The following is a 26,688-nucleotide window of genomic DNA, read 5'->3' as shown; positions in this document are numbered from 1 at the left end:
GAATTGTAAAGGAAGGAAGAAACTAGGCACGAAAAATGGGAAAAGATACTTTGTAGGTGCCCATGTACTGTACTAGGATTATTGGGGCAGGGGTGTGATGTAGAATATTTAAAAAATGGAGATGTGATTCAGCCCTGTAGATGATCTTAGGTCCTAAATGGATGGATCAAGGGGCAAATCTTCAGTCAACAAGTGTTTTATTTGGTGCATATAATAGGTTTAAGAATATTTCAAGTTAGATATCAAAATTCAATATATGAAGAGATTTCACTTTAAATTCTAAATTTCTAGTTTATCTGGGGGAAAAAGTGGGAGGGGGGGCAAGACAGCTGGCAACATTCGGCCTCCTTAGTCTCTACTGGACCTATGTCTTGCCATACTTACTTTCATAGCCTCCCTGGTTTCTGTAGTTATTTTTATTTGTGACCTCTGAGAATTTCACAATTTAAAGAGAAAAATACTAAAAGTGGTTGAAAAGAAGTTGAAACAACTCACCTGGGATCCATGTCTGCCTTGCTCACTGCTGTAAGATCAAAATAGTTATTAAGTAAAGAATTGCATGAAAAGGAGAAAGAAAGGACCCAGGAGCAAGAGCAGGCATTCTTGAGAAAGCAGGTCAGACTGGGTTCAGTGTGGACCACAGTGAATTAAAAAGTCCGTCTTGGTAATTATAGAGTTATTACCCACCCCAGATAGGAGACAATGTAATCAACAGCTGAGAAAGTAGACATGGCAAAGAAGGTTAAATTGGCAAAAGAATGGCACAGAATTACTGAGGAATGCAGAACAGTGGCTGAAAGGGAATATGATACAAAGAGAAAAATAGGTCTTGTTAGAGAATTGTGAAATGGATTTCCAAGGAATGAGGCATTATGATATAAATGTGGTCTCACGTATAACTTTACACACTACTGGAGCTAAGGACAGCATTAAAGATTATCCAGTTCTAGTCCAGCTCCATCATTTCACAGATGCGGAAATGACAGAGTATTTAAGAAACCCACTTAAAGTCACACAACTAGATAGCAGCAGCATCATGTTTAGAAGCCCACTGACTTTTACCCAGCTACTACTCTTACCTCTGCCCCCCATTTTTTTCTGTTGTATTTATCCTCAATGAATTATAAATTGGTCCATTTATATTTAGCATTCTTTGTAAATATTAGAATCAGTTACTATGATAGGTAATTTTTAAGGTGCCACTCAGATTATTTGAAAAAAAAATATATAAGGTCTATGAGTTGGAGCTGACTCGATAACAACTAACAATAACAACATATACTGTTCAGTAATCATAGTAGTTAGAATTCTAACCATGTCTGTTAATTCTGTGGTTTTCCTATAAGCTAATTCCTAGATTTCTAGGTCTAATCGGAATTATGGACTTTAGAACTAAATAATACTGATTACTTAGAACTGTGATGAGGCAGAGGTTGCTATTTTAACAGCAACAAAAAAGTATAACAATACTCCATCCTATTTTAAGTGAAATGAGGATAATTTTTTGTACTCATATTCTGTATGAATCATTAATAGATGAAATTCAACTGCAGAATTAAAAGAAACATGTGGAATTTAGCATGTATCCAGTCTCCAAGATTCTTGACTTCTGGTGTTCATACTTTTGTGTTCTACCATCCCACAATTGAATGCTATAATCTGTTATACAGACTGGTCTTTATAACCAATAAGATACTGCCAAAAAAAATCGTGTGTGACTTTTGAGGCCAGATCATAAAATGTATTATGGCTTCTGCCTTGTTCTGTTTTGGATCACTGGCTCTGGAGGAAGCCAGCTGCCATATCATGAAGACACTTAGGCAGCTCTATGGACAGGACCACTTAGGCCAAGGAGCTGAGGTCTCCTTCCAACAACCAGCACTAATTTGCCAAGCACATGAGTGAGCCAGCTTAAAAGTGAATCCTCCAGCTCCATTCAGGCCTTCAGATGACTACAAATCCGCGTAACATCTCTGCGATCTCACAAAAGATCCTAAGTCAGATCCACCTAGGAAAACTGCGTAACATCTCCTCTGCAATCTCACAAAAGATCCTAAGTCAGATCCACCCAGGAAAACTGCTTCTGCATTTTTGACTATGTGAAATAATAAGTGTTTATTTTTCTAAGATGCTAAATTTGGGGATAATCTGTTGTACAAAACAAATAAACCAGCTGCTGTCAAGTTGATTCTGACTCATGGCAACCCCATGTGTTCCTGAGTAAAACTGCATGCTATAGGGTTTTCATGGCTGCCGTAAAAATGGCGTGGTGGGGGTGGTATCTGACCTCCTCTAACTTTACAAGGGGGAAGGAGAATCAAGATCAACAGCCCAAGGCTGATTCCTGTGAGTGAGCTTCTGTAGTACTATCTCCTCTCTGTAGTCCTACCTCCTCTCTGTGTTCTTCAGACTGAGGAGTGTTGCTGTTCTTTGGGTGCCTGCCATCCCTTGTTTGTCCTTATCACCCTACCCACATCACTGTAGGTAGTACTCTTGGAGGGAATCCTATTTTCTTTAGAGACCTCGACTGATACGTACTTTGTGTATATGAAGCCTAGGACGTAGGTATTATTATTATCTCCCCTTTATAGCTGAGTTAAACGAGGCTCACAGAGCTTATGTAATTTTGCCAAGGTCACAGAATTAAGCTGATAGAGTTGGGATTCAAACACAGATCGTCTCACTAGACAGGGAAATCTGAGTATAAGAATGTTTCGATTTACGAAACTTGTCTCCTAAATAAGAGTGAACCAACTATCGTTGGTTTCCAACTCTCAGTTTGACTCTTATGTATAAATAAGCCAATGAGAGAAGAGCCATTGATTCCTGATGTAATAGCCTTTGGTGACACAAACCAATCAGCCAGTATTCCTCCAATGATGTACCACTAGCCAGAGAGTCAGGGCAGACAGCCATGCTGTGGAACATTACAAAAGGAACCTCGTCACAGCCTAGGCTTATGACAGTTCCCATAGATTCATACTGTCTGAATGAAGACATAATACACAAGGTTATTCTTTAAATATCATTCCAAATAGCCTTGGTGGGGGTCCAGCATAGCTTAGTCAAGGCCCAGAAGGCACTATTAGCACAACTGTCATCATGTCCCTAAGTTTAGTGTGCTTGAACCATGACAGTATCATGTCCTAAAATTAGGGGTGGCGGGAGAGTGGACATCAGGTCTTTGGGACCTCTTCTTTCTTGTTTCCCAACAGCCAAATCAAGCCCCCCCACCCCCGCCCCTTTGTTAAGAGCAAATTGTAAAAAACATCCGATTTGTTCCCATCTTAGTTTTAGTTCAGTGAATATGTGCAGAAGTTAGTCCAGTAGCCATTCTGAAAACCATTCATGATTTTAACTACATGGCAGCATTCACGGGGCAAGGAAGAGATGGGTAAAAATGTGGAGAAAATGGGGGCTGTCACTGGAAACAAATTTTGACTTTTTACTTTTTTCCTAGGTCTAGTCCTACTTCGTACAGAGGGCTGTAGCATAAATCTTTTCACTGCATTCATTAGTTTACCATAGTAAAAGATTTCTTTTTAGTAAGAATTAACTTTTTTCTCTTATTTGTGGATTAAAGCCATCTATAAAATCAATTTTCTGAGATTGTTGTCATAGAAAAACTAGTAAATAGTATATTTGGCACTGAACCACACTTTCAGAGTGGTAATTTTATGGCAACAAAAGACTGCCTTTCATCAGACTGAGTCCAGAACACCTAGATGGTGCCCAGCTACCACCACTAACTGCTCTGACAGGGATCACAATAGAGGATCCCAGACAGAGCTAGAGAAAACTGTAGAACAAAATTCAAACCCACAAAAAAAGACCAGACTTACTGGTTTGACAGAGACTGGAGAAATCCCATGAGTATGGCCCCCAGACACACTTTTACCTCAGAACTGAAGTCACTCCTGTAGTTCAACCGAAGATTAGGCAAGCCTATAAAACAAACAATAACGCACGTATATAAGTATATACGAGACTAAATGGGCACACCAGCCCAAAAGCAAAGATGAAAAGGCAGGAAGGGACAGGAAAACGAGATGAATGGAAATGGGGAACCCAAGTTTGAGAAGGGATGAGTGTTGATACTTGCAGGGCTGGCAACCAATGTCACGAAAACAACTTGTTTATTAATTGCTTAATAAGAAACTAATTTTCTCTATAAACTTTCACCTAAACCTAGAGCATAAAAAAAAAAGTATCCCTTTTGTCCAGTCATTGCCATAGCATATATCAACCTCATGTCCTGTTAATTCTTGTCCGTGTATTCGATTTCAGTAATTGCTGATGCATCATAAGTTGTTTGCAAACCACCTAATGTGTAGATGTCTACAGTCTTTCCAGTGCAATCCCACATAGTCATATGATTGATGAATTTCTCTTGGAAGCAATAACATAAAATTTTAATAATGCTACTTCGCTAATAATATATTTTCCACTCTCACAGTACTTCTCTGATTAGGATCTTAAAGAAATCTAACCCTTTTAATAAAGGAGGTAGACAAAATTCCCGAACAAATTACACAACCTGGTTTTGGGGCAGGAAAGAATAGGCTATTGGTCCATACCCTAGAAGCCAATATTTCTTCATTGACATTTTGTATCTGATTATAAGATTAATATATGATTATTATAGAAAATATGGAAAAATACAAATAAGGTAAAGATAACTTGTAATTCTGTGTGCCAGAGATAATCATCACTTGCAGTCTTTTTTTTACTCATATATATTTGAACAAAAAAAATATATTATTTATTAATATGCTTTTTTTAACTTAAAGACAGGTTATGGAATTTTCCAATTTTATTAAATATCCTTTTATAGCACAATTTTAATAGCTCTATAATACATTTAATAGAGATCATCCAATATTTAGATCAGCCTGTTCTATTTATTAAACATCTGGGTTGTTTCCAACTTTGCACTCTTATTAAAAATGTCTTTATGAACATTCTTGGAGATAAATCTTTGTTGCTACCGAATTTAATCAGAGCCGGTTCTTCACTATAAAAAAAAAAAAAAAATAAGCCAAACATAATTCAGTCTATTTTAGTGTTCCTTAGTTTCCATTACTTCCCCCGTAAGTCCATTCGTAGATTAAAAAAAAAAAACCCCTCATTTTTAAGAACTTGTTTTTTAAGCCTAGTTTATCTCTTCCTTAATTCATTCGTATCATTCATTGGTATATTCCTTTTTATGCTGTGCTAGGTAATTTCATTTCACTTAAAAGAGTATTTTCCAGTCAGACATTTGAACAAGATAGAGCTGTTACCTAGAGAGCCTGGCTAGCCACGTCATGGGATAAGATCTTTGTAAGGCCACTACAGTACCAGGGTCTAATCCTCAGCTCTTTGGGCCCAAATATTGTCAATATAGCCAGAATATGTACTTACCAGGCAATGATTTTCAGAAAAACCTAAGTCATCAGGGCGATATGTTCACTTTCCAGCAAATCTACTTGGTATGATGTATCAGTTAACTAATATTGAGTAACAAAAACTTTGTGACTTATGCTTTGTTGTTTTCCATGAGTCTGTTGTTGGGCTGAGTTGTCCTTCTGTTGGTTTACATGGGCTCACTCATGTGTTGACCTTCAGCTGGAGGGTCAGCTAAGGTGGAATGACTCACATGTCTGGCAGTTGGTGTAGAATACCCCGTTTTTCCTCCAAGTAGCCTCTCGTTCTTTAGTTGGCTAGACTAGCTTCCTTCATAGTAGCCTTAAGGCAGCATCCTAAGAGGGTGAGGATGGAAGCTACAAGGCCTCTTGAAGCCTAGGCTTCAAAATTTGCGTCATATCACTACTGCCATATTCTATTGGTCAAAACAAGTCACAAAGCTGACTCATATTCAAAGGGTAGTATGCATAGGGTCGCTATGAGTTGGAATCGACTCGAAGGTAAGGTGTTTGTTTTTGGTGTCTTGGTTACTTAGTGCGGCTATAACACAATACTGCAAATAGGTGCGTTTAAAGAACAGAAATTTCTCACAGTTCAGAAAGCTAGAAATCCTATTTCAGGTGTGGCTGTAAGGGGAGGTCCTTCCTTGTGTACTTCAGCTTCTAGTAGCTGAGGCAATCCTTGGTGTTACTGGGCTCGTAGATGCATCTATCTTTGTTATCTGTCTTCCTCTGTGTGTGTCTCTGTGTCCATTCTGCTCTTTATGGAACTCAAAAATTATCAGATTTAATACCGCCCTTCTTGAGCACGTCTTAATTAACATAACACAGAAAACCATTTTTTCCAAACAGGATCATATTTACAGGTATAGGGGTCAGGATTTCAATACCTAGTCTTTGGGGACACAATTCAATCTATAATGGGTAGGGATATAGATCCCACCTCCTAATGGGAGAAGCTGCAAAATTTTGTAGCAGCGATTTTCAGATCTAGTATCATCTATTGTCTGGTCACAATTTTTTACCTTCGTCCCACAGGCAAAATGTGCTCATCCACCTTCCAATAGTTTTATCCTGTTACATCATCAAACTCATACCTGAAGACTCATCAGACTCATAAACTAAATCAAGTCCAGATGTAAGCATGGTTCCTCAGGTAAAGTTCCTTGTGTGCAGCTCCAAGTGTAGTCTCGATGTAGAGACCTGTGAACTGAAAAGCTAAGTTGTCTGGCCCCCACACATCCAACATAGAATGATGAGATAAGGACAGGATAATCACAACAGAACTTTAATCAAAAACGGGAGAAATGGGATACATATAATAGACACTAGTCCAGAGAAACTCTGAAATTCAGTTGGGCTAAGGACAAGGAATGTTCCTTGATTAGGGTCCAGTTCTGCTTCTTCAGGGCCATTTCTTAATCAGTTGTTCTCCATGACTCTTGATCTCTGAGAGATTCTTCTTTTTCCAGAAGAAATGGCCCTTGTTTGCAGCTGAAGGCCTTTCTCAGCAATTTTTTTCACCATGAAAAAAATTGAGAGCCCAGAGGACTCTTCATTTTTTAACTGTTTCTGTTTGTCTCTTTTAGCCTAAGATAATAGTGTTTTCATTAGCACAATGCCCTTAAGCCTTTGTGAATTTCCTATGAATCTGATTGGGGTTGTTAACTCTATCACTCAAAAGTCACATCCATAATTCTTATGAGACAGTCCTTGCTATACCTTGGGCCAAATTTGAGGCTATGTGGGTGTCATGGATTGAATTATGGCCCCCAAAATATGTATCAACTTGGTTAGGCCATGATTCCAATATTGTGTGGTTATCCTCCATTTTGTGATTGTAATTTTATGTTAAAGAGGATTAGGATGGGATTTTAACACCCTTACTAAGGTGACATCCCTGATCCAGTGTAAAGGGAGCTCCCCTGGAGTGTGGCCTGTACCACCTTTTATGTTACAAGAGATAAAAGGAAAACGAAGCAAGCAGAGAGGGGGACCTCAACACCAAGAAAGAAGTACCAGGAGCAGAGCATGTACTTTGGAACCAGGGTTCCTGCACCAAGAAGCTCTCAGACCAAGGGAAGACTGATGACAAGGACCTTCCTCCAGAGCAAACAGAAAGCCTTCCCCTGGAGCCGACACCCTTAATTTGGACTTCTATCCTACCAGACTGTAAAACAGTAAATTCATGTTTGTTGAAGCTAGCCACTTGTGGTATTTCTGTTACAGCAGCAGTGGATGACTAAGATGGAATTGGGTACCGAGAATGGGGTGCTGCTCTAACAGACACCTAAAATGTGGAAGCAGTTTTGAAACTGTGAATGGACAGAGGACTGGCAACAGCAGAGAAGGGGCAGCAGTAGAACCAGGAGACCAGTGCCAAACAGTGCTGGAGCTGACCCATGGAGTGAGAGAGCTGAGTGCCTTTGCACAGGAGGCTTTCTGGTGGAGTAGGGTGCCTCCAGGCACTTACTGGTGGAGCTAGGCTTGTGACTAACAACTATTGGAGCAAGACAGCTGAATGCCTTCTGGCCAAAGTTTACTGGCAGAGTGGGGTACCTCCAGGCACTTAGCAGTGGAGCTGCAGAGCTTTGGAACACTTACCCAACTAGGGCAGATTTGGCCGTAAGGCCCAAGGGGCCAGGAGGCCAAGGGACCAGAAAACAAGCTGAGGAGACCAGGAACACATGAAGCCGAGCTGCCTCAGTCTCAAAAGGTATGGCCTTGACCTCTGGGGTTTCAAAGGGTGGCGCCATGGCCTCTGATACTTCTAAGGGTGCAGTCGCCACTCAGATGGACTAGGAGAAAGGTGCACCTAAAGTCAAGGGAGCAGAGTTGCTGTCCCAGTGGGCCTGGATGGCAGGGCTGAAGCCCACAGCTGAGGAGCCTCCACTCAGAATCCGGAGAGTGTGGCTAATACCTAGAGTCTAGAGGGCAGGCCCATTGTGTAAATGTCTCAGAGAACAAAAGATTATTTTCAAGCCTTGAGGCTAATGTAATGTGTTCTGCCTGTTACGCCTTTTTTCCTTCCAGTTTCTCCCATTAAGAAATGTCTAGCTTGTGCCTGCTCTGCCACTGCACTTTGGAAGCAGATAGCTTCTATTCTAGATTTCACGGATGAAGAGGGATTTTTGGATTTTGAACTTGGAGTTGATTTAATACTTATGATGGGGTGAATATGTCTTACATGTAGCAAGGAATTGAATTTGGGGGGCCAAAGAGTGGAATATCATGGATTGAATTGTGTCCCCCAAAAATATGTATCAAGTTGATTAGGTCATAATTCCCCATCTTGTGTCATTATCCTCCATTTTGTGATTGTAATTTTATGTTAAAGAGGATTAGGATGGGATTGTAACACCCTTACTAAGGTAACACCTGTGATCCAATGTAAAGGGAGTTTCCCTGGAGCGTGGCCTGCACCACCTTTTATCTTATAAGAGATAAAAGAAAAAGAAAGCAGTAGAGAGGGGGGACCTCACAGCACCAAGAAAGCAACACTGGGAGCAGAGCGCGTCCTTTGGACGCAGGGTTCCTGCGCAGAGAATCTCCCAGACCAAGGGAAAACTGATGACAAGGACCTTCCTCCAGAGCCAACAGAGAGAGCTTGCCCCTGCTGCTGATGCCCTGAATTTGGACTTCTAGCCTACTAGACTATGAGAGAATAAACTCTTTGTCGAAGCTATCCATTTGTGGTATTTCTGTTATAGCAACACTTGATGACTAAGAGTGGGATAATGCCCTTAAGATTTTTAAAAAGCCCTTTTTCGAGGGGGCCAAGATGGCTGACTAGGTAGACGCTACCTTGGATCCCTCTTGCAACAAAGACTCGGAAAAACAAGTGAATCGATCACATACATGACAATCTACGAACCCTGACCAACAAACACAGACTTAAAGACTTGACCTGAGTGACAGAGGCTAAGAAAAAACAACCATGGGGAAGCAGCGACTGTTTTCGGAGCCTGAAGCCAGCGTCCCAGTCAGGAAACCTTGGCACCAGGCTTTGGACTGGGCACAGGGGAGCTGAGCATGGCATCCTGAGATAGCACAATCACGGGGCGCAGCCCTAACCCCCTGAACTGACCTCAGGGGAAGCCCAGCCAGTGCACGCAGGCAGCGCAGCGATGCGGCTGACAGGAGGAGAAGTCACTGGGAGGCAGCGACTGGTTTTGGAGCCGGGAGTGCGGCATCCCTGCTGGGGAACCTTGGCGCTGGGCTTTGGACTGGGAGCGGAGGAACTGACCGCGGCTTCTGAGACAGCGCCAGCACGGGACGCGGCCTGACCCTCAGGGGCAATCTCTACCCAGCCAGCACACACAGTCGACGACACGCCCCTCGGCAATCTCAGATAAAACAGTCATCCCAACCAAGATAAGTAACATTGTCTATATTCCGGGGTGCTACTCTCTCATGTTTGTCTGAACCCTCCCCTCCCCTTCCCAGGCGGCTTCATTAACATTGGAATTTCCTGAGCCAGAAAGTAAACTGCTCTGCGGTTTTTCTTTCTTTCGTTTGGTTTTTGTCTTTTCCTAACCCATTCTCCTGGCCTGAGAGAAGCAACTACAAAAAACCCAGGGACCAAAAATCCTTCCCTAATTGGACTAAAAACACAGAACCAGCTCCAGCCAAGCATATGTGATCCAGAGTCTCCGGCTTTCGTCCCTACGGGGAACAAGGCAGCTATTATAATGCAAAGGCATTTCTGATAGGGATCTGACTGCAACTGTTTTACCAGATTTACTGGAAAGACAAGTTTCCCAGATCTAATATCTCTGCATATTCAACAGAGCCCTCACTGACCCACAACAGGGAACTGAGGGCTGAAGCTCCCCCCAGACCACCTAGCCTCCTGCCTTCGGGGTCTAAGGTGGGTGACACCTACCAATCTGTAGAGGTACTTGCACTGGGGGCCTAAGGTACAGCTGTAGAGCCCACCCACCAAGGTGCTTTAGGAATAGAGACACACCTACCTTACTGACACTTGGGGGAAGTCTGTCAGCATCCTGCCCCCCCCGCCCCCGGAGTGTGAACCCCAGCTACTACTAGAATCTGGTGCACACAACTATCACCACTACTTCTCTAGGTGGATAGGTGACAATCTGTATCACACACTTGATGACCCAAAATCAGATTCTACTCAAGAATAGTGAATGGACTCAGGCTTATATATCTGGTAACAGCCCAAACCAGCTGGTAATAGGACATAAGTGAGTCAAGGGCTACAACACTCAAGACAGCGCAATCTAGTAGCCCATCTATGTATATTGAAAAAAAAAAAAAAAACAAGATAAGACTCAGTGAGCAAATATAGAATAAATCACTACAGTATCTTAGTGATGGCTCAGAGACAGCAGTCAATATCAAACCACATAAAGAAGCAGACCATGACTGCTTCTACAACTCCCCAAACTAAAGAATCAAAATCTTTCCCAAATGAAGATACAATCCTGAAATTGCCAGATACAGAATATAAAAAACTAATTTACAGAATGCTTCAAGACATCAGGGATGACCTCAGAAATGAAATAAGGCAATCTACAGAAAAAGCCAAGGAACACACCGATAAAGCAGTTGAAGAACTCAAAAAGATTATTCAAGAACATAGTGGAAAAATTAATAAGTTGCAAGAATCCATAGAGAGCATTGAGAAATCCAAAAGATTAACAATAAAATTACAGAATTAGACAACACAATAGGAAGTCAGAGGAGCAGACTCAAGCAATTAGAATGCAGACTGGGGGACCAGGGAATTAACACCAATATAGCTGAAAAAAAATCACATAAAAGAATTTAAAGAAATGAAGAAACACTAAGAATCATGTGGGACTCTATCAAGAAGAATAACTTGCGTGTGACTGGAGTCCCAGAACAGGGAGGAACAACAGAAAACACAGAGAGAATAGTTGAAGATCTGTTGGCAGAAAACTTTCGTGAAAGATGAAAGGATATCTATCCGAGATGCTCATCGAACCCCATTTAAGATTGATCCAAAAAGAAAACCACCAAGACATATTATCATCAAACTTGCCAAAACCAAAGTTAAAGAGAAAATTTTAAAAGCAGCCGGGGATAAAAGAAAGGTCTCCTACAATGGAGAATCAATAAGAATAAGTTCAGACTACTCAGCAGAAACCATGCAGGCAGGAAGGCAATGGGATGACATATACAGAGCACTGAAGGAGAAAAACTGCCAGCCAAGGATCATATATCCAGCAAAACTCTCTCTGAAATATGAAGGCGAAATTAAGACATTTACAGATAAACACAAGCTTAGAGAATTTGCAAAAACCAAACCAAAGCTACAAGAAATACTAAAGGAAATTGGTCGGAAAACCAATAATATCAGATACAGCACAACACAAGCTCACAGAACAGAGCACCCTGATTATCAACTCAAATAGGGAAATCACAAAAACAAATTAAGATTAATTTAAAAAACGCTCAAAACGGAATCATTGAAGTTGATATGTAAAAGATCACAATAATCAAAAAGAGGGACTAAATACAGGTGGCATAGAACTCCCATATAGAGAGGGAAATAAGGCGATATAGGACAATACAAGTTAGGTTTTTACTTAGAAAAATAGGGGTAAACATTAAGGTAACCACAAAGAGGTATAACAACTCCATAACTCAAAATAAAAACCAAGAAAAACATAACAACTCAGCAAACATAAAGTCAAATACTATGAAAATGAGGAACACACAAGTTACAAAGAAAAACGTCTCAGCACAGAAAAGTAAGTGGAAAAATGAAATTGTCAACAGCACACATAAAAAGGCATCAAAATGACAGCAGTAAACACATACTTACCTATAATTACGGTGAATGTAAATGGACTAAACGCACCAATAAAGAGACAGAGAGTCTCAGACTGGATAAAGAAACACGATCCGTCTATATGCTGCCTACAAGAGACACACCTTAGACTTAGAGGCACAAACAAACTAAAACTCAAAGGATGGAAAAAAATATATCAAGCAAACAATAAGCAAAAAAGAAGAGGAGTAGCAATATTAATTTCTGGCAAAATAGACTTTAAAGTTAAATCCATCACAAAGGATAAAGAAGGACACTACGTAATGATAAAAGGGACAATTGGCCAGGAAGATATAACCATATTAAATATTTATTATGCACCCAATGACAGGGCTACAAGATACATAAAACAAATTTTAACAGAACTGAAAACTGAGATAGACACCTCCACAATTATAGTAGGAGACTTCAACACACCACTTTCGGAGAAGGACAGGACATCCAGTAAGAAGCTCAATAGAGACACACAAGACCTAATTACTGGAATCAACCAAGTTGACCTCACTGACTTAGACAGAACTCTCCACCCAACTGCTGCAAAGTATACTTTTTTTTCTAGTGCACATGGAACATTCTCTAGAATAGACCACATATTAGGTCATAAAACAAACATTTGCAGAATCCAAAACATCGAAATATTAAAGCATCTTCTCAGACCACAAGGCCATAAAAGTGGAAATCAATAACAGAAAAATTAGGGAAAAGAAATCAAACACTTGGAAACTGAACAATACCCTGCTCAAAAAAGACTGGGTTATAGAAGACATTAAGGAGGGAATAAAGAAATTCATAGAATGCAACGAGAATGAAAATACTTCCTATCAAAACCTCTGGGACACAGCAAAAGCACTGCTCAGAGGTCAATTTATATCGATAAATGCACACATACAAAAAGAAGAATGAGCCAAAATCAGAGAACTGTCCCTACAACTTGAGCAAATAGAAAGTGAGCAACAAAAGAATCTATCAGGCACAAGAAGAAAACAAATAATAAAAATTAGAGCTGAACTAAATGAATTAGAGAACAGAAAAACAATTGAAAGAATTAACAAAGCCAAAAGCTGGTTCTTTGAAAAAATTAACAAAATGGATAAACCATTGACCAGACTGACTAAAGAAATACAGGAAAGGAAACAAATAACCCGAATAAGAAACGAGATGGGCCACATCACAACAGACCCAACTGAAATTAAAAGAATCATATCAGATTATTATGAAAAATTGTACTCTAACAAATTTGCAAACCTAGAAGAAATGGATGAATTCCTGGAAAAACCCTACCTACCTAAACTAACACAATCAGAAGTAGAACAACTAAATAGACCCATAACAAAAAAAGAGATTGAAACGGTAATCAAAAAACTCCCAACAAAAAAAAGCCCTGGCCTGAATGGCTTTACTGCAGAGTTCTACCAAACTTTCAGAGGAGAGTTAACACCACTACTACTAAAGGTATTTCAAAGCATAGAAAATGACGAAATACTGCCTAACTCATTCTATGAAGCCACCATACCAAAACCAGATAAAGACATCACAAAAAAAGAACATTACAGACCTATATCCCTCATGAACATAGATGCAAAAATCCTCAACAAAATTCTAGCCAATAGAATTCAACAACATATCAAAAAAATAATCCATCACGACCAAGTGGGATTTATACCAGGTTTAATATTCGAAAAACCATTAATGTAATCCACCATATAAATAAAACAAAAGACAAAAACCACATGATCTTATCAATTGATGCAGAAAAGGCATTTGACAAAGTCCAACACCCATTTATGATAAAAACTCTCAGCAAAATAGGAATTGAAGGAAAATTCCTCAACATAATAAAGGGCATCTATACAAAGCCAACAGCCAACATCACTCTAAATGGAGAGAGCCTGAAAGCATTTCCCTTGAGAATGGAAACCAGACAAGGATGCCCTTTATCGCCACTCTTATTCAACATTGTGCTAGAGGTCCTAGCCAGAGCAATTAGGCTAGGCAAAGAAATAAAGGTTATCCGGATTGGCAAGGAGGTAGTAAAATTATCTCTATTTGCAGATGACATGATCTTATACACAGAAAACCCTAAGGAATCCTCCAGAAAACTACTGAAACTAATAGAAGAGTTTGGCAGAGTCTCAGGTTATAAGATAAACATACAAAAATCACTTGGATACCTCTACATCAACAAAAAGAACATTGAAGAGGAAATCACCAAATCAATACCATTCACAGTAGCCCCCAAGAAGGTAAAATGCTTAGGAATAATTCTTACCAAAGATGTGAAAGACCTATATAAAGACAACTACAAAGTACTACTACAAGAAACTAAAAAGGACCTAACTTAAGTGGAAAAACATACCTTGCTCATGGATAGGAAGACTTAACATAGTAAAAATGTCTATTCTACCAAAAGCCATCTATACATACAATGCACTTCCGATCCAAATTCCAATGACATTTTTTAATGTGACGGAGAAACAAATCACCAACTTCATATGGAAGGGAAAGAAGCCTCGGATAAGTAAAGCTTTACTGAAAAAGAAGAAGAAAGTGGGAGGCCTCACTCTACCTGATTTTAGAACCTATTATACAGCCACAGTAGTCAAAACAGCCTGGTACTGGTACTGGTACAACAACAGGCAAACAGACCAATGGAACAGAATTGAGAACCCAGGTATAAATCCATCCATATATGAGCAGCTGATATTTCACAAAGGCCCAGTGTCAGTTAATTGGGGAAAAGATAGCCTTTTTAACAAATGGTGCTGGCATAACTGGATATCCATTTGCAAAAAAATGAAACAGGACCCATACCTCACAACACGCACAAAAACTAACTCCAAGTGGATCAAAGACCTAAACATAAAGACTAAAACGACAAAGATCATGGAAGAAAAAATAGGGACAACCTTAGGAGCCCTAATACAAGGCATAAACAGAATACAAAACATTACCAAAAATGACGAAGAGAAACCAGATAACTGGGAGCTCCTAAAAATCAAACACCTATGCTCATCTAAAGACTTCACCAAAAAAGTAAAAAGACCACCTACAGACCGGGAAAGAATTTTCAGCTATGACATCTCTGACCAGCGTCTGATCTCTAAAATCTATGTGATTCTGTCAAAACTCAACCACAAAAAGACAAACAACCCAATCAAGAAGTGGGCAAAGGATATGAACATGCACATCACGAAAGAAGATAATCAGGCAGCTAGCAGATACATGAGAAAATGCTCCCGATCATTAGCCATTAGAGAAATGCAAATTAAAACTACGATGAGATTCCATCTCACTCCAACAAGGCTGGCATTAATCCAAAAAACACAAAATAATAAATGTTGGAGAGGCTGCGGAGAGATTGGAACTCTTATATACTGCCGGTGGGAATGTAAAATGGTACAACCACTTCGGAAATTTATCTGGCGTTTTCTTAAAAAGTTAGAACTACCATACAACCCAGAAATCCCACTCCTCGGAATATACCCTAGAGAAATGAGAGCCTTTACACGAACAGATATATGCACACCCATGTTTATTGCAGCTCTGTTTACAATAGCAAAAAGCTAGAAGCAACCAAGGTGTCCATCAACGGATGAATGGTTAAATAAATTGTGGTATATTCACACAATGGAATACTACGCATCGATAAAGAACAGTGACGAATCTGTGAAACATTTCATAACATGGAGGAACCTGGAAGGCATTATGCTGAGTGAAATTAGTCAGAAGCAAAAGGACAAATATTGTATGACCACTATTATAAGATCTTGAAAAATAGTATAAACTGAGAAGAACACAAACTTTTGTGGTTACGGGGGGTGCGGGGAGAGGGTTATTTACTGATTAGTTAGTAGATAAGAACTGCTTTAGGTGAAGGGAAGGACAAAATACAGGGAAGGTCAGCTCAACTGGACTGGACCAAAAGCAAAGCAGTTTCTGGGATAAACTGAATGCTTCAAAGGTCAGCGGAGCAAGGGCCGGGGATTGGGGACTATGGCTTAAGGGGACTTCTAAGTCAATTGGCAAAATAATTCTATTACGAAAACATTCTGCATCCCACTTTGAAATGTGGCATCTGGGGTCTTAAATGCTAACAAGCGGCCATCTAAGATGCATCAATTGGTCTCAACCCACCTGGAGCAAAGGAGAATGAAGAACACCAAGGTCACACGATAACTATGAGCCCAAGAGACAGAAAGGGCCACAGGAACCAGAGACTTACATCATCCTGAGACCAGAAGAACTAGATGGTGCCCGACCATAACCGATGACTGCCCTGACAGGGAGCACAACAGAGAACCCCTGAGGGAGCAGGAGAACAGTGGGATGCAGACCCCAAATTCTCATAAAAAGACCATACTTAATGGTCTGACTGAGACTAGAGGAATCCCGGTGGTCATGGTCCCCAAACCTTCTCTTGGCCCAGGAGAGGAACCATTCCCGAAGACAACTCATCAGACATGGAAGGGACTGGACAATGGGTAGGAGAGAGATGCTGATGAAGATTGAGCTACTTGTATCAGGTGGACACTTGAGACTGTGTTGGCATCTCCTGCCTGGAGGGGAGATAGGAGGGTAGAGAGGGTTAGAAACTGGCAAAATTGTCACGAAAGGAGAGACTGGAAGTGCTGACTCATTAGGGGGAGAGTAAATGGGAGTATGGAGTAAGGTGTATATAAGCTAATATGTGACAGACTGACTTGATTTGTAAACTTTCACTTAAAGCTCAATAAAAATTATTAAAAAAAAAAATTTAGAGACTAAAAAAAAAAGCCCTTTTTCTCTCACTTAGAGGGTCTATCTGTTACCCTCTTAAATCCTTCAGAGGTCTTAATAAGGGGTCTTACAGATTTATCCTGGATCTTTGGCCCCAGGTTTCACATAAAAGGGAATTTTTTTTTTTTTTTTTTTTTACCACTTGGCGAGACCAGGGATGAGAAACACATTTTCCAGTCAACAAGTCCTTGGTCATCCTCATTTTCTGTAAATTTTGCTTTCAAAGGGAACAATTCCTTAGATCATCTCTCTCTTCATACTGTTTTTTTCTCTTAAAAAAAAAAAACAAAACCAAACAGTTAACATCTTTAAGATTCTGCCTGGAAATATTCTTAGTCAGATCCACAAATTCTGGCACCAATTTCTTTACCAGTTACCTATTGCTGTGGAACAGAACACCTCAAAACTTAGTGTGTGTGGGTGGGGGGAGTTGAACTTAGTGGCTTAAGTGACTGTTTTCAAACAAAGTGTGGGAAGGGAAAAACAGTAACTTTTCAGTGAGAAAATCTGGCAAGCACTACCTTAATCAAGTGATGAAGGTTAACATCACCAGTGATGTCATGTACCCTGACACGATTTGATGAGGACCCTTCACCTCTGTGTTACTCTTTCCGAAAAAACCCATAACCCCATTCTATCCATTAGAAAACCATCAGACAAAGCCAGATCATTATAACTACCTGAGCAGTACTTCTCAAAACTGACAAGGTTATCTAAAAAACAAGGAAAGACTTAAAAATTGTTGCAGACCAGAGGTAACTAAGAAGCTCTGATGACTAACTGCAATGTGGTATCCAAGATGGAATCCTAGAACAGAAGAAAGTATATTAAAGAAAAGCTGGTGAAATCTGAATAAAGTCTGGAGTTTAATCAATACTAATGTATAATATTGGTTACTTAGTTTTGACCAATATACCAAATTAATGTAAGATGATAATATTAAGGAAAACAAACTGGGTGAGGGGTAGGAACTCTCTGTATTCTATTTGCACCTTTTCTCTAAATCTAACATTATTCCAAAATAAATGTTTATTAAAAAAAAGAAAAAATAGTGGCTCAAAACTATAATTATTATTTCTTATTAATAAATTTTTTCCCTTAGGACTTTGTAGAAATTGCCCTGTTGTCTCTGGGCGTTTAATGTTGGCTTGGAAAAGTGTGCAGTGGCTTAATTCTTCCCCCCGTGTGGTGTGGGTGACTTTTCTACTTTCTTTCCTCTAAAGCTGACTTTAGTTTGTTTTTCACTCTTAGTTTCTGTTTGAGGAGAGAGTATTTCAACTTCTGTTTACTTTTCTGTGCCTCAAGGAAATGGTGGGGCAAAGATAAGCTCAGCTGAGGCAATATGTAACCAATATTAGGACACCTGGGTCCTTCTCTTTTTGTGGGGTTTTTATACACTTCACTTAGGTAAGAATTATATCTCATTCCCATAGGGGAATATCCCCAAACATCAGATAGTTTCACTATCTTGGTGAGTGGCCCTGGAGCCTAGGGTGGTGCGGGGGTGCGGACCACACCGGGTGACACTGTCTGTAAAATTGACTATAAAATTTTTGTGCAGTGTTTCAGCAGAAATTTATTATTTTTTATAAAAATACCCTGTAGTTATAACAACAAGAACATTTTTCATAAGGCCAGTTTACATGTATTAGTATACCTATAAGGCTAAAACTCTAGGCTCCTTTACTTTTTGAACCTTCTAATTCGCTCATCAGAACTGTCATTACCCAATTACAATGAGGCTTCGAATCATGTGGTTTCATCTGCACACCCTACAAGCATGTGCTGTTGTTTTTGTTGCTGCTGGGTTTTTATAATTGCTGATTTTGTCAAATTTTCTAGTGTTTTAGCTACAATACTGTTGTAATTATTTGTGAACCTGTATTATGTATCAATAACTTTTTTGAGAATACGTGGTAATTAAAGAAAAAAAAAACATAAGTCAAACCTATTGCCACTGAGTTGATTCTGACTCATAGCGGCCCCGTGCAGTTTTTCACTGTAAGTTACTGAAATGGCTGCAACAGAGGCTGGTGAAGTGAGGAAAGTGATCTATGGAGTTGACTCTTTCTACTGAAAGCCAAGGCTCCCAGAGGCATCACTAGAGTTGGTGTCAGTACAGTAGCTCATGGTGTCACTCCTCCCCCGTGGCTCCCGTACCAGACCATACAGAATCCTTCCCAGAAACAAACCAAACCCAGTGCCCTCGAGTGGATTCCGACTCGTAGCAACCCTATAGGACAGAGTAGAACTGCCCCATAGAGTTTCCAAGGAGCACCTGGCAGATTCGAACTGCCAACCCTTTTGTTAGCAGCCGTAGCACTTAACCACTACGCCACCAGGGTTTCCATAGAATCCTTAGTAATGTTTTTTTGTACTAATGTTATTGGTAAATTGTAATTCGAGTGTATCACTCCTTCTTTTCCTTTAACGGAGCCCTGGTGGCGCAGTGGTTAAGAGCTATGGTGAGCTACAGCTGCTAACCAAAAAGTTGGCAGTTTAAATCCACCAGGTGCTTCTTGGAAACCCCATGAGGTAGTTCTTCTCTCTCCTATGGGGTCGCTGTGAGTCAGAATCCTTGAGGTGAGGGGGTCGTTGGGAGGGCAAAGTTAGGAAGTAAGTCCGTTGTTGTTCCCTGCTCTATTTCAAAAACTTATGTTCCTTCGTAGGCATGCAAGTGTTTTATTTTTCTTTTTTTAACATTCCCTTTCATTTTTTGGTTGCTAAATTGGTACATTTTCTGAACTTTTTTTTTTTGACAGATGTTAGAGGAGAAAAAGTCTGTGATGCAATTTTAGGTGGCCACCTGGAAGTCTCAAAAATCCTTCAACACCTGTAAGTTTTCCTCCCCACCCACTCAGCTTTTGATGTGCTAAGATAATCAGATGCTCCAGAGAACATTTCAAAATCACTGAACCTGAGAATCCCGTTAACTCCTCCACCCCTCACTGTTGAGACTGGGTTCTTTCTTCAAATAGTTACCTAATTCATTGCATAATTTTTACTAATGTCATTCTCTGAGATTGATCTTAACTCAGTTTTGGGGATACTTGCTGTTAGATGGGTTCATCGTGGGAAGACGCTGGGAACCTACAGATTTCCAAACATATACACACAGTTTTGCGTAACCATCACACAGTTCAGAAGTCCCTGAGCATGGTTTGTGAACCCCAGTTTAAAAAAAAAAAAGATCCTGATAAATTATAGCTTTAGTTTTTTCATTTTTTCTCTGTCTTTTTTTATTGTGTCAAAAACATACACACCAAAACATCCGTCAACACAACTGTTACCAATTGTCAATCTGACATAAAGGGTCCTTGTCTTCTCTCAGTAAGAATACGTGCTATCTTCAGCAAGCTTTATTTAGCTTGAGTCAAGCAAAAGGAGCCAGCGGGGATCTAAGCCTCTCCAAAAGACTAACTGGAAAAGGGAAGCAAGGCTAGGGCTTATATGGGTTTGGTGGAGACAATAGAGTAATGAATATTTAGTGGGCTTCTTTCAAGGGGTGGGTACTTCTCAGAATGGTGGTGTATGTTAATTAGGTTGCACACGCATCTGGAATCTAAGGTGGAACCCGCTGATATTCAAGATGGAGTCCTCTTGGCAGCCCTTGACATCACTGATTATGGGGTATAACCCAAGCATACTTGATCTTCAGCACTACATCACTATCTTCAGAGGGCTAAGGAAGGTCAGACAGCAATCACACTTTGCTCCTCTGTGCATATGGAGCCTGCAAAGAAGGAGGGGACTAGAAAGACACTAAGAAGGAGATAGTAATTCACAGGCTGCCCCAATCCTTTCTCACATTGACAGGGTGGGTTCCTGTTTACCCAATTTCTAGATGGTAATCTTTTTAAAAAGCTCTTTTGTTCTATCAGCACAGTTAACCCTATCTGTCTGACGATAGGGTGTGGTTCCTATTTACCCAATTTCTAGATGATAACCTTTTAAAAGCTCTTTTGTTCAGCTACAGTTAACTCTATCTGTCTCACAACTTCCACCTTTACAATTCAATGACATTTTCTGTGTTGTGCCACCATTATTGCTGTCCTCATCCAAAACATTCCACCACCATTAGTATAACCTCAATGTCCCCCAAACAAAAACTCCCCTTTACCCCCTTCCCCCACTCCTGGAAACCATTTGTAATCTTTGGTTTCTATGTATTTTCTTCTTTCATGTAAGTGAGATCTATGGTATTTGTCCTTTTGCAACTGACTTATTTCAGTTAGCATGTTTTCAAGGTTCATCCATGTTGTGGCATTCATAAGAACTTCATTTCTCTTTACAGCTGCATAATATTCCTTTGTACGTATATATCATATTTTATCCATTCTTCTGCTGATGGACATTTTGGTGGTTTCCACCTTTTGGCTGTTGTGAAAAGTGCTGCAATGAACACTGGTGAACAGGTTTCTGTTTGCACTCCTGCCTTTACCTTGTTTCTATACTTAGGCCTGGGATTGCTGGGACATATGGTAATTCTATGTTCAACTTTTTGAAGAACCTCCAAAAACTCCACAGTGGCTGCAGCACTTTACATTCTCACCAGCAATTGATGAGGGTTCCAGTTTCTCTACAGCCTCACCAACACTTGATGTTTTCCTTTTTTTTTTTTTATCATTGCCATTCTAATGAGGGTGAGGTTGTTACCGGAGAATAGCCTCAGTCCTTGTCTTCGGTGTAGGAAAGAATTCAAACACGGAGACAAAGAGTGGCAAGCAAGCAAGGGGTTTTATTAGTTAGCAGAGGGTTAATAGCGAAAGTACACTTGACTAGAGAGCATCAAGTGGGCTGTTCAGAGGGAGAGTCTGAGAGCCTCAGTAGTCATTTTCTTAGGGTTTTAACCATTTTTCTCTTATCTCTCCCTGTTAACATTTAACAGCCAAGTCAGGGACCCTTGTAGAGACTATTTCCTTGGTTTATCGTTTAATTATCAAGTTAGGGACCCTAACAAGTTAGGGACTGCTATAGGAACCGTTTCCTTGGATTAACATTTGACTATGTAGGGACCCTCTATTGAGGAATGTCACCACCCCCTGTCTCTTCCTCCTCCCAAGTGTAAGCTTTCCCCCTCCCCCTTACAAGGTAATACCTCATTGTGGTTTTGATCTGCACCTCCATAATGGCTATAGGGTTATAATGGCTACAGGGTCGCCATGTGTCAGAATCGACTCAATGGCAACAGGTTTAATGGCTAATGATGTTGAGTATTTTTTCATGTGTTTATTGGCCATTTGAGCATTCTCTTTGGTGAACTGTTCAAATCCTTTGCCCATTTTTTGAATTTTTTTTTTTTGGTCTGTTTGTTGTTACATTGTGGAAGTTAAATACATATTTTGGATATTGGACCTTTATCCGGTATATGGTTCCTGAAAAATTTCTCCCAACCTGTAGGTTGTCTTTTCAAATTGTTGATAAAGTCCTTTCATGTACAAAAGTACTCAGGTTTTATAAAGTCCCTTCAATCTGTTATGTCTTTTTGTGACCCTAACACTCCCCTGCATGTTTTCTCCTTTTTCAAAATGAGCGACTGAGAGCTTGACAAAACTAATGCCATGTCAACCTATAAGTTTTTCTCCCTCCTCGGACTGCCTTCTCCTTCGCATACCTTTTGTTAATGACTTTGTTTTGACTTAATGTTAATAACTCCGTTCTTTGTTTTAAACTGATGCAAATAACCGTTTGTTCTGTTTGACCACCTGTGACTTACAACCCCCACTGGAAAACCAGAACCCAGGTATCTGATATGTATATCTTTAGCCTGATAAAGAGATATTCCTGCATGTAGCTCTTTACTCTGATAGTCTTTTTGTTACTATCTTGTAATTGAAGTAACTCCTCCAGCCAGGCCTTCTGCAGGCTACAAAGGCACTTCTAACCCTTCTAAGAGTCTATATAAGCTCTAATGCAAAATTGCTCCTTGGGACTCCTTAGAGACAGGCTATGTTTTCTGGTCCCCGGGTGATGTATAAAAAAAAAAAAAGATGTATACACCTCCTTAATAAACTTTCTCACTCTTGCTGACTTGGAGTAGGTTTTATTGGCTCGACTGCTCCAGGGCTTGGACCCTAGTCAGGTAACATTTTGCTGCTTAGCCTTTTGTTATCATATTTGATAATCTATTGCTCAACACTAGGTACCACAATCTCGCCCCTACATTTTCTTCTAGGAATTTCATGGTTTTAGTTCTCACATTTAGATCCCTAATCCATTTTGAATTGGTTTTTGTGTATAACTTTACTTCTTGACCGATATCTTTAACATTTAAAGGACTTTGAGAAGTTATCTAGTTTGCCCTACTGTTGTTGTTGTTAGGTCCGACTCATAGTGACCCTATGTACAGCAGAAAGAAACATTGCCTGGTCCTGCACCATCTTTACAATCATTGTTATTCTTGAGCTTATCATTGCAGCTACTGTGTCAGTCCACCTTGTTGAGGGTCTCCCTCTTTTCCGCTGACCCTGTACTTTGCCAAGCATGATGCCCTTCTCCAGGGACTGATCCCACCTGCCAACATGTCTAAAGTTTCACCATACTTGCTTCTAAGGAGCGTTCTGGTTGTACTTTTTCAAGACAGATTTGTTCCTTCTTTTGGCAGTCCACAGTATATTCGATATTCTTCGCCAACACCACAATTCAGAGGCTTCAGTTCTTCATTCTTCCTTATTCATTGCCCAGCTTTCACATGCATATGATGCGATTGAAAATACCATGGCTTGGGTCAGGTGCACTTTAGTCTTCAAGGTAACATCTTTGCTTTTCAACACTTTAAAGAGGTCTTTTTGCAGCAGATTTGCCCAATGCAATGCGTCATTTGATTTCTTGGCTGCTGCTTCCATGGGTGTTGGTTGTGGATCCAAGTAAAATGAAATCCTTGACAATTTCAGTCTTTTCTCAGTTTATCATGATGTCGCTTATTGGTCTAGTTGTGAGGATTTTTGTTTTCTTTATGTTGAGGTTCAATCCTTACTGAAGGCTGTGATCTTGGATCTTCATCGGTAAGTGCTTCAAGTCCTCTTCACTTTCAGCAAGCAAAGTTGTGTCATCTGCATATCGCAGGTTATTAACGAGTCTTCCTCCAATCCTGAAGCCCCATTTTTCTTCATATGTCCAGCTTTGCAGACTATTTGTTCAGCATACAGATTGAATGAGTATGGTGAAATGATACAACCCTGACGCACACCTTTTTTGACTTTAAAAAATGCAGTATCGTCTTGTTCTGTTAGAAAGACTGCCTCTTGATCTATGTACAGGTTCCTCCTGAGCACAATTAAGTGTTCTAGAATTCCCGTTCTTTGCAATGTTATCCGTAATTTATTATGATCCACACAGTCAAATGCCTTTGCATAGTCAATAAAACACAAGTAAACGTCTTTCTGGTATTCTCTGCTTTCAGCCAGGATCCATCTGACATCAGCAATGATATCCCTGGTTCCACGTCCTCTTATGAATCCAGCTTAAATTTCTGGCAGTTCCCTGTCAATATACTGCTGCAGCCACTTTTGACTGATCTTCAGCAAAATTTTGCTGGCATGTGATATTAATGATATTGTACGATAATTTCTGCATCTGGTTGAATCACCTTGCTTGGGAATATGTATAAATATGGATCTCTTCCAGTCGATTGGCCAGGTAGCTGTCTTCCACATTTCTTGGCATAGACAAGTACTTCCAGTGCTGTATCTGTCCGTTGAAACATCTCAATTGGTATTCGTCAATTCCCAAAGCCTTGTTTTCTTGCCAATGCCTTCAGTGCAGGTTGGACTTCTTCCTTCAGTACCAGTGGTTCCTGATCATATGCTACCTCCTGAAATGGTTGAATGTTGACCAGTTCTTTTTGGTATAGTGACTCTGTGTATTCCTTCCATCTTCTTTTAATGCTTCCTGTGTCATTTAATACTTTCTCCATAGAATCCTTCAATATTGCAACTTGAGGCTTGAATTTTTCTTTAGTTCTTTCAGCTTAAGAAATGTTGAGCGTGTTCTTCCTTTTTGGTTTTCTAGCTTCAGCACATGTCACTATAATACTTTGTCTTTTCGAGCTGCCGTTTGAAATCTTCGATTTAGCTCTTTTACTTCATCATCTCTTCCTTTCGTTTTAGCTGCTAGATGTTCAACAGCAAGTTTCGAAGTCTCCTCTGACATCCATTTTGCAGTTGATAATTTACTTTTAAACTGTCATAATGGAAAGTCCACAATGTCTATAGTTAACCTCTGCTCTGTTCTGTCTGTGACAGTTTTCACTATCAGAAATTTCTTTCTGGTTTCTATCCTAAATCCCTTATTACATAGCTTATGCCCCAGTCCACTTTTATTTTTTCTAAATTCTTTAAATATTCTCCTCATCTTTCTAACCTAAATCACTCCCAGACAGGCAATGACTTACTAGTGTAACACAAGGAAGGATCCCCATCAGTAAGTACCATTTCCCTACTTCTAAATCATTAATATGAATGGTAAATGAAATGAGACACAGCACTAACACCCAAAGGCAGTCCATTAGGTATTCTGTCTCTCAGGGAGATCCCAAAAAACCTATTGCTGTCTAGTCAATACCAACTCTTGGCAACCCTATAGTACAGGGTAGAACTGCCCTATAGGGTTCCAAGGAGTGTCTGGTAGATTTGAACCGCCGACCTTTTGGTTAGCAGCTATAGCTCTTAACCACTACACCACCAGGGTTTCCCTCAGGGAGATAAGAGGAGCTAAATGGTTACAGTAGCACTGTCTGGTATTCCCTGCTCTTCTATTTTAGATTATACTTTTCTAAGCTTCACTCAGAAAGAGGGTGGCATGCCTAAAGATTCCACATTAACAGAATAAAATAAAAGTGAAATAATTTATCTGAATTTAGGGCTTTACTCCGGTTTAGGCATCAGCATTGTGTTGTCATACCCCCCCCCCCAGACTCTCACATAATCTTATTCAAAATATCTGTCTATCTAGACAGTCATTTTTTTTTCTTTATTTCTTTGGGGTTTTTTAAATCAGATTTTTTAATTCTAAAAGTAATACTTGCACATACTTTTTAAAAACTTATATAATAAGACATACAATTTAAAATTGTCTTTTTCCTCTTCTTTCATCACGATAATCCTTCCCAGAATTAATCATAATCATCCCAAAATTTTTAAGATATATGGATATATATATCTTAAAAATTTTGGGAAGACATAATATATATATCTGATAGTATATATACACACATATACATATATATGTATGTACGTATGTATATATACATGTTGGAAACCCTGGTGGCATAGTGGTTAAGAATTACAGCTGCTAACCAAAAGGTCAGCAGTTCAAAGCCACCAGGTGCTCGTTGGAAACTGTATGGCGCAGTTCTACTCTGTCCTATAGGGTCGCTATGAGTCAGAATCGACTCGACAGCAGTGGGTTTTTTGGTATATATGTATATGGTATATTTACATACACACACATACCAAACCATACCCATTGTCATCGAGTCAATTCCAACTTTCCAACTTATAGCGACGCTAGAGGACAGAGTTAACTACCCCATAGAGTTTCCAAGGAGTGCCTGGCAGATTTGAACTGCCAGCTTTTTGGTTAGCAGCCAAATGCTTAATTACTGTGCTGCCAGGGCTTTCATATATATATTTATATATATATGTGTATATATATATACACACACACACACATATATATGGAAAC

The 26,688-nt window shown here is 39.8% G+C and overlaps 1 long non-coding RNA gene across 2 annotated transcripts in view; it reads left to right on the top strand.

The window, feature by feature from the left end:
- Positions 1–26,688, top strand: part of LOC126075831 (uncharacterized) — a 73,050-nt gene that overhangs the window by 1,547 nt on the left and 44,815 nt on the right. For both annotated transcript variants that reach the window (XR_007517290.1, XR_007517289.1), the window contains exon 2: positions 19,767–19,839. This is a non-coding gene — a long non-coding RNA (uncharacterized LOC126075831). The remainder of the gene's footprint in view (positions 1–19,766; positions 19,840–26,688) is intronic.

Source organism: Elephas maximus, chromosome 4 (genome assembly GCF_024166365.1).
Source record: "Elephas maximus indicus isolate mEleMax1 chromosome 4, mEleMax1 primary haplotype, whole genome shotgun sequence".
Lineage (NCBI taxonomy): Eukaryota > Metazoa > Chordata > Mammalia > Proboscidea > Elephantidae > Elephas > Elephas maximus.
The sequence above is the reverse complement of the archived record's forward strand: the minus strand, read 5'-3'. Positions and strand labels throughout refer to the sequence as shown.